This window comes from Pseudophryne corroboree, chromosome 1 (assembly GCF_028390025.1).
Source record: "Pseudophryne corroboree isolate aPseCor3 chromosome 1, aPseCor3.hap2, whole genome shotgun sequence".
Taxonomy (NCBI): Eukaryota; Metazoa; Chordata; class Amphibia; order Anura; family Myobatrachidae; genus Pseudophryne; species Pseudophryne corroboree.
In genome coordinates this window covers 720,193,267-720,202,323 of record NC_086444.1, presented here as the reverse complement: position 1 = coordinate 720,202,323, position 9,057 = coordinate 720,193,267, and the positions used below count along the sequence as shown (strand labels likewise).

The window sequence follows — 9,057 nt, the reverse complement described above, 5'->3', positions numbered from 1 at the left end:
GGTTCATCAGTGCATTCGCCTTCTGGGAAAGATGGTTGCCTCCTACGTGGCTCTGCAATACAGAAAGATTCCATGCAAGGGTTGTTGCCCTCCTACGGCCTCCTCCACGTCTCCTGATGTACTGGCCTGTCTCCTGGTAGTGCCTCCATGCTCTGGACTCTACGCTGACAGACACAGCAAACCTTCTTGCCACAGCTCGCATTGATGTGCCATCCTGGATGAGCTGCACTACCAGAGCCACTTGTGTGGGTTGCAGGGAGGTCATACAGGCACGTGGAGGCCACACACACTACTGAGCCTCATTTTGACTTGTTTTAAGGACATTACATCAAAGTTGGATCAGCCTGTAGTGTGTTTTTTCACTTTAATTTTGAGGGTGACTCCAAATCCAGACCTCCATGGGTTAAGACATTTGATTTCCATTGATAATTTTTGTGTGATTTTGTTCTCAGCACATTCAAGTATGTAAAGAACAAAGTATTTAATAAGAATATTTCATTCATTCAGATCTAGGATGTGTTATTTTAGTGTTCCCTTTATTTTTTTGAGCAGTGTATATAAAGATATCTCTGTGGAGCGCACTTATTTTATAAACTGATATGATTAGATTATTTTTACCGGATAGTTTATAAAGAGAGGATGACCTTACACATATAAACACCCATATTTAAACCACATACATCTTTTTATTGTTAGAACAATATAGTTCAAATTCACATTTGCATTAAAAAGGATTGGTAATAAACATTTCTTTTACATTGAAAATACAATTGTTTGTTTCAACGTTGTTTATGTAAAAAAATTATAATAAATAAAAGAGCTTTCAGCCAACGCATTTCATCTTATAGCGACTTCTTCAGGGGTGTTCTTCGGGGTGTGATCAAAAAATAAAAAATAAAATATATGTAAATAAAAAGGAACATTGATAAAGAGAGGAATATGCATATCAAAAATAATCATAATGTCCATATTTGAACAAACTGATGTTGTATATATCATTAATGATTTTATTAATTATAAAAAACTTTTCTTATAATTTCTTATACATTATATAGATTTTACTTATTTATAACATCACATACCACATATTATAATAATGGTTGTCTACTGAATCACTCCATAGTCAATTGATCAATCAATATATTAGTACTTACTTCTAAATACCAGCTCTTTGTTTATTTTGAAAAGCTGTGTCATTCATAGAGAATAAGGGCTTTAATTGAAACAATTATTGTGCATATTTGAGAAAAAGACCAAATTTAAATATATATACTAATTTTTTTGTCCACTTATTTATTATGACACTTCTTTTGTTTGAATATACTTACTAGGAATTGTTTGTAAAATGAATTAGAAAACTTGAGAAAAGAGGCTCCCATGATATGATGACATTTAGTGGGGTTTCTTATTTAAGGCCACCCTACATGGAAATATAAATATATATATATATATATATCCTTAGGGTTTGATTTAAATTTTCAGTAATGTAATCATCTAATAAAAAAATTCTACAATACATACTGGTGAATTATTTTTCTCTCCAAATTACGTATATATGAGTTGTTTATCAAGCCTCGTTAAGTTTTTATTCCTAACAAAAACAAAGCATTAATGTAAATTCCCCTTTAGACCGCAATAAAGTAGGGATATATTTTTAACATAGCTTACCCGCAGTTTTTCTATATGTCTGTATAACACAAGAATCCACCTATGGACTGGATGTGATCAATCCCCTTTTGTTTTCCTATTAAGAACAATGTATTACTTAATATCTTATTTTTATCTAAAATGAAATAAGATCAAAAAAATGGCCATAATAGCTTACCAGCAATAGTCCTATAGGTCTGCATGCATAGGGATCCAATAGTGGAATAATAGCTGAGCTCACAATCTCCCTATTTAAGCTCCCCAACCCATTACATCACTTCCTATCCTTTTTTTTATTGATTGCTTAATTGATATGTTTAATCAAAGTATTTATTTTATACTTAAAATTGAAATGAAGGAGCCTTTATTTAATAAAATTACTTTATTAGTGGTTTCTGATACAGGCAAAAGTGTTATCAGGCAGGAGTAACCAAATAATTCAAACTTAAATCCAAATTGATGTTTACTTAGCATCACAGGAGCAAAGAGATGCTTCCTGTATGTGTTCCAAGCCTCCCTTTGGCGGGCGTGACGTCATCATTTATAAAATTTATCACTTAATATTATCTCACTTTACATAATATAATTATTTGATCACAATGAGGAACAACAAAATAATTTACAGTAATTAAATCAATAGTTTATTCACTATTAGACATATTAGTTCAATAAAAAAAATTCACACAGTGTTAATGTAAAAAATATTAATTAATATATAGTTGTGATCACATTAAGTCAATGTGTTTTAATCAATACATTATGAGGTCATTGAAAATCATTTAGATAATTAATACTTAGTTAATTTTAGTTATAACCCCCATATGTTTATAACTATGATATATCTTAGTTATAGTTCCTGTTTTTATATATATATTACTGTGATGTATTCCGGATCTAGTCTCTGTTAGTATATAATTATAACAACGAGGCACGCAGTATAAGTAATAGAATTTGTATGGAGTTGGCCTGAGCATGCGCAAAAGAATGCCTCACACTCTGTGGGGAGACGGGGACCACATACAGGAAGCGCTCTGAGTAGCGCTTATCCTGTATGTATAACACTGTTGCTAAGCGACCGCATACAGGAAGCGCTCTCAGCAGCGCTTATCCTGTATGCTTAATATGGTTGCTAAGTGACGGGACGTACGCGCTGACGTCACGCCCGATCACAAGGTTATCTGAATATACATAGGAAGTGGCTTCTCCGCTCCTGTGACACACGAGACAGTTATTGAATACTCCCACTGTTGCTAGGTGACTGCATACAGGAAGTGCTCTGAGTAGCGCTTATCCTGGATGCAGAATTTAGTTGTTAAGTGACGGGACGTACGCGCTGACGTCACGCCCGTTCACAAGGTGATCTGAATGCACACAGGAAGCAGCTTCTCCGCTCCTGTGATACACGAGACAGTTACTGAATACTCCAATAGTTGCTGGGCAACGTGACGTGCGTGATGACGTCACGCCCGCCATAGAGAGGCTTGGAACACATACAGGAAGCATCTCTTTACTCCTGTGATGCTAATTAAACATCAATTTGGATTTAAGTTTGAATTATTTGGTTACTCCTGCCTGATAACACTTTTGCCTGTATCAGAAACCACTAATAAAGTAATTTTATTAAATAAAGGCTCCTTCATTTTAATTTTAAGTATAAAATAAATACTTTGATTAAACATATCAATTAAGTAATCAAAAAAAAAGGATAGGAAGTGATGTAATGGGTTGGGGAGCTTAAATAGGGAGATTGTGAGCTTAGCTATCATTTCACTATTGGATCCCTATGCATGCAGACCTATAGGACTATTGCTGGTAAGCTATTATGCCCATTTTTTTGATCTTATTTCATATTAGATAAAGTAATAAGATATTAAGTAATACATTGTTCTTAATAGGAAAACAAAAGGGGATTGATCACATCCAGTCCATAGGTGGATTCTTGTGTTATACAGACATATAGAAAAACTGCGGGTAAGCTATGTTAAAAATATATCCCTACTTTATTGCGGTCTAAAGGGGAATTTACATTAATGCTTTGTTTTTGTTAGGAATAAAAACTTAACGAGGCTTGATAAAAAAACTTACATATACGTAATTTGGAGAAAAATATAATTCACCATTAAGTATTGTAGAATTTTTTATTAGATGATTACATTACTGAAAATTTAAATCAAAAGGATATATATATATATTTATATTTCCATGTAGGGTGGCCTTAAATAAGAAAACCCACTAAATGTCATTATATCATGGGAGCCTCTTTTCTCAAGTTTTCTAATTCATTTTTACAAACAATTCCTAGTAAGTATATTCAAACAAAAGAAGTGTCATAATAAATAAGTGGACAAAAAAAAATAGTATATATATTTAAATTTGGTCTTTTTCTCAAATATGCACAATAATTGTTTCAATTAAAGCCCTTATTCTCTATGAATGATACAGCTTTTCAAAATAAACAAAGAGCTGGTATTTAGAAGTAAGTACTAATATATTGATTGATCAATTGACTATGGAGTGATTCAGTAGACAACCATTATTATAATATGTGGTATGTGATGTTATAAATAGGTAAAATCTAAATAATGTATAAGAAATTATAAGAAAAGTTTTTTTATAATTCATAAAATCATTAATGATATATACAACATCAGTTTGTTCAAATATGGACATTATGATTATTTTTGATATGCATATTCCTCTCTTTATCAATGTTTCTTTTTATTTACATATATTTTATTTTTTATTTATATTTTTTGATCACACCCCAAAGAACACCCCTGAAGAAGTCGCTATAAGACGAAACGCTTGGATGAAAGCTCTTTTATTTATTATTTTTTTACATAAACAACGTTGAAACAAACAATTGTATTTTCAATGTAAAAGAAATGTTTATTACCAATCCTTTTTAATGCAAATGTGAATTTGAACTATATTGTTCTAACAATAAAAAGATGTATGTGTTTTAAATATGGGTGTTTATATGTGTAAGGTCATCCTCTCTTTATAAACTATCCGGTAAAAATGATCTAATCATATCAGTTTATAAAATAAGTGTGCTCCACAGAGATATCTTTTTTTATCTCTAATGTATATTGATCTTTGTCGACCAGGGATCCGCTCTGTGATGAAGCCTGCCTTTTTTGAAATATAGTAGTATTGATTTTTATTAATTTAGAATCTACTAACTGATATAAAGTAAACAAAACTTCAGTAGTTATATACTAAGAGCGCTTTAAGGAATTACACTATTTTATATATATATATATGAAAAACGAAAGTGGTCAATGCGCTACTTTCCCTCTGTCTACAGTAAATATATAATAAGTCTTTCTTGTAGTCTGTTAACTTTAGCACACGGACTCCACAGGTGGTCCTATGGATGGCAGCTCAGTCCTTCGAAGGGCCACTAGGTTTTAGTGGAATTGAAATCTGGAAAAAGAAAATGGAGGATGAGCGCCTAATGGTGCAGTATTTTTACACTTGGTTTTATAATGCGACAACACTCATATAGGTATTCTGCGTACCAGATGAGGGGTTTTCTATCATGCACATCAAATACTGTTGTTTTCGATCTTCAATCCGTTGCTCACAGCATATAAGGTCTCGTGCACCTACTCTCATGTCAGTGGCTCTCATCTCTAACCTGGTACGCAGAATACCTATATGAGTGTCGCATTATAAAACCAAGTGTAAAAATACTGCACCATTAGGCGTTTGTCCTCCATTTTCTTTTTCATTGCATACAGGCTCGTCATAGTGTAGCCAGCATTCCAGCTATTATCATAGATCATGTGCCACCCTCCCATAGAGGAGGTAATAGAGGGAAGATATTATTACAAAGGGAAAGCAGGTGGATATTCATATTGAACACCATAGCACCGGGGGGTTTAAATGAACACCTCGGGTTACAATCCTTTTTGTGATATAGGTGACTACATTAATACTTTAAATATATATATATATAGCCTTTGAGAAGTTCAGTTGACTTGTATATCACTCCCTACTGGTTTATAATATAATACCTTATGATATAAATATATGATGATATTAGCATGAAATCTAGTTCTCAGCAAATTTAAATGATCAGGCAAACATCAGTGGCCCGTAATTAATAGGAGTTCGTGTACTGTTATATGGGCTTGTTATTTTAAATGTTTATTGTTGCACGGTGGTGAAAGTAATATGTCCGCCTTATAGTATTGGTTTGTGTTTTGTTTAGGTTCACTTAGCAACAAGCTCTTGGTGCGGTCCTCACGTGTCCGGCGATGCCGGCTGACGTCATCTTCAAGCGCTCCTTGTTTGGCGTGCATGGGGGTGGCTGAAGCCGAACGTGTCCGGCAGGTGAGCTCCGCTTTATGTTAATTCTAATTTTAATTTGTTTCAGATGTTGGTATGTGTATATAAGTGTGTCTTGTATTGTGCTTATTGTGAACACTTTGTCCCTGACGACGGGGTAGAACCCCGAAACGCCTTTGGATGGTCTAGTAATAAAGATCCTAGCATTTACTTACTTGTCCAGACTGCTTGAGTGCCGCCGGAACAACCACAGTATATATATATATATATATATATATATATACTTAACAGACATATAAAAATAACATGGTATAGCTCACAGAATAAATGCAAGGAATACAGAATTAAATAAAATGAGAGCCTATTCGCTGAATGAGTAGAACTTCAAGTGCACTAGGTGTACAGTGGTATTGGATATATTACCGCTTGGTCAGCTGTCCATAGGGAAACAGCAGTGGCACTCAGATTTAATAGAGCCTGCCAGATCCGCTGGTATGTCACCTGAGTGAATGAATGTAGCCAGATATAAATGTGTTATCTCACCGCTGAGCCCATAAGTGGCTTAGTAGCCTCCAAATTAATCCTTGGTGTGCTGTAATCAGCACTGCAGCTGGAAGCAGTTGTCGGGTAATGGGAGATGTGACGGGCAGTGAGAGCGCTTCAGTCTTAAGCTAGTGACCACCGGAGGCTGAAATGATCTGAGCTCTGTAGGGCAGTGGTGCCTGGCTATACAGTAGGTATTACCCGTGGGTCCGGCACCAGTATACCACGTGGCAATAAAGTGAATATTCAGCGTCCACCGGGAATAGTGTAGTACACCTGTAACCTTCATGCGTATCGCTGCACAGCAGGGCAGCTTTTTCAAAAGGCAATCCTCTTTCCCAGGTTGCTGTTGATATACATTATTGTATCAGCATTATTCAGTACAGCGCCTATGACTATTTTTTGTTTCACATCAGAGGAATGTCAAGTGCTGACCGGGCTATTACAATTTGACGGAGTACCGATATTTAGGAGCCTTGCTCTACAGGGTCCCCCATTGATGTAGTATATGCTTCCCGAACATACATTCACAGAAGTTCTTGCTAAAAAGCAATGTAGTCGAGACATATACTACTTCAGGATGTCCCCTGCCGAGCAAGGCTCCTAAATATCGGGGCTGTACTTAGTTGCAAGAGGCTGGGCACCTTTGTTCCCCGCTGGGATCCACACTACGTTAAAGAACGATACTGCTGAGGAAGGCTCCTGATTATCGGGACTCCGTCTAAGTCAGAGATTTTCAACCATTTACAACTCACAGCACACTGAACAAGATTTAAATATTGCCAAGGCACATTCAAATATAATGGTGATGCATGGTGCCGTTGCGTGTCCTAGGATGTCATGTCGCAGCTTCTTCATAGGTAACGCCTTAGCCACATCTGAGAGAGCCAGAAGAGCCCAACACTGCCCAGGCCCAAAATTAGAACTGGCTCTGCAACCACTAAACCCACCAGTATTGCTCGTCCCAGGGACTTAGTAGCGGCAAAACACTGACGGGCCTGGCTGTGCTTCTATGGCGGCACACCTGGAGACTGCTCGGCACAGTGGTTGAAAAACACTGGTCTAAGTGTAAGCGCCTGGACATTGCCTGACGGATGTCATGTTGATCCCTCCTGGCAACGCCAACTCGTTTCCACCCCTCAAAGGGGTTTTTGTCAAGGCACTTCATAAAGACCTCTTTGAGGGGTGGAAACATGTCAGCTGGAGAACATAAGTGTTTAGAACCCTAGATCAATATAAAGAAAAAAGGAATTCGATTAGTGTTGGGGGCACATTTTCTCTATGTTAACCTTAACCACTTAACTGACGATTTATTTAGCCAAAAACCACTCCAAAATTGTCGGTTTTTTTTATGGGTGAATTAGCTGAAGAACATGAATTTAACCCTATCCAAAATGATTTTAGTAAAAAAAAGAAAAAAAAAGAATATATATCTATATATCTATATATATATCTATATACAAACAAATCTAGAAAACCACAGCACTCGCCACCCCAGAAGCGGGGTGCAATATCTGCACTCACCACTCATAGGGTGGGGTGCATGCAGCCCATGGCCACCAACCCAAATATATACAAACAGAAAGTTCAGCACTCACCATAGCAAGCTCACTTATCCTCACAACATCAATAAATAAATGATGGGGGTTTAGTTAGTGAATTGGCCAATGCACGGAAGCCTGCAAACCGCTCGCCAAGGTACCCCATCTTCATGCAGGTCCTACACTATCACAAAGTCTCTAAAATTAAAACCTGGCAACTGTATCACACATAATATACTGCACACATGCCCACTAGGTTTAATGTGTATCTGCCATGCATCTTATGGCTTTTAAAGGGGTTCACTACGATATGCCGGCAGTCGGACTCCCGGCGACCAGCATACCGGCGCCGGGAGCCCGACCGCCGGCTTACCGACAGTGTGGCGAGCGCAAATGAGCCCCTTGCGGGCTCGCTGCGCTCGCCACGCTACGCGCGCCACACTATTTTATTCTCCCTCCAGGGAGGTCGTGGACCCCCACGAGGTAGAATAAGTGTCGGTATGCCGGCTGTCAGGATCCCGGCGCCGGTATACTGTGCGCCGGGATCCCGTCAGTCGGCATACAGAAGACCACCCCTTTTAAAGGTATTGATGTTGTGAGGATAAGTGAGCTTGCTATGTTGAGTGCTGAACTTTCTGTTTGTATATATATCTATATAAATATATTTTTAAACATCGAAACATTGATTGGGAACATCGTGACCATCGGAAACATCGCGACCATCGCAGCTTTCATTTTGAAAGCTGGGATAGCCTCCAGGTACACAGGGGGTCTTGGGGGGTTAATTTACACTTCCCCAGCGGCTGCTATTGTCTGCAGCCGCTGGAGGGGGGGGGGGAGGATCCCGCCGTGCTGACTGATCAGCAGTGATCGGCAGCACAGCAATCAGTAGGGGAGAGGGCAGGGAAGCAGAGGGACCTTCCGGTTTCCCTTCCCTGCCGCTGCTAACACTGTTTATCCTGTGCGACCAGGTCAGATAAAGCACTTGCAGGCATGGTTGCTTCTGCCATGGAAGTGGTTAAAATATAAC

General features: G+C 37.7%; 2 long non-coding RNA genes across 2 annotated transcripts; one reads left to right on the top strand and one right to left on the bottom strand.

Annotated features, from left to right (window-relative positions):
- Positions 1-1,292: 1,292 nt before the first annotated feature.
- Positions 1,293-2,234, bottom strand: LOC134937735 (uncharacterized). The gene is made up of 3 exons (XR_010180581.1): positions 1,826-2,234; positions 1,522-1,744; positions 1,293-1,420 (listed from the first exon to the last, which is right to left on the bottom strand). It is a non-coding gene; the product is annotated as an uncharacterized LOC134937735 (long non-coding RNA).
- A 924-nt stretch (positions 2,235-3,158) lies between these two features.
- On the top strand, positions 3,159-5,065 carry LOC134937623 (uncharacterized). Its single transcript, XR_010180578.1, has 3 exons — positions 3,159-3,459; positions 3,543-3,618; positions 4,418-5,065. It is a non-coding gene; the product is annotated as an uncharacterized LOC134937623 (long non-coding RNA).
- The last annotated feature ends 3,992 nt before the right edge of the window (positions 5,066-9,057 follow it).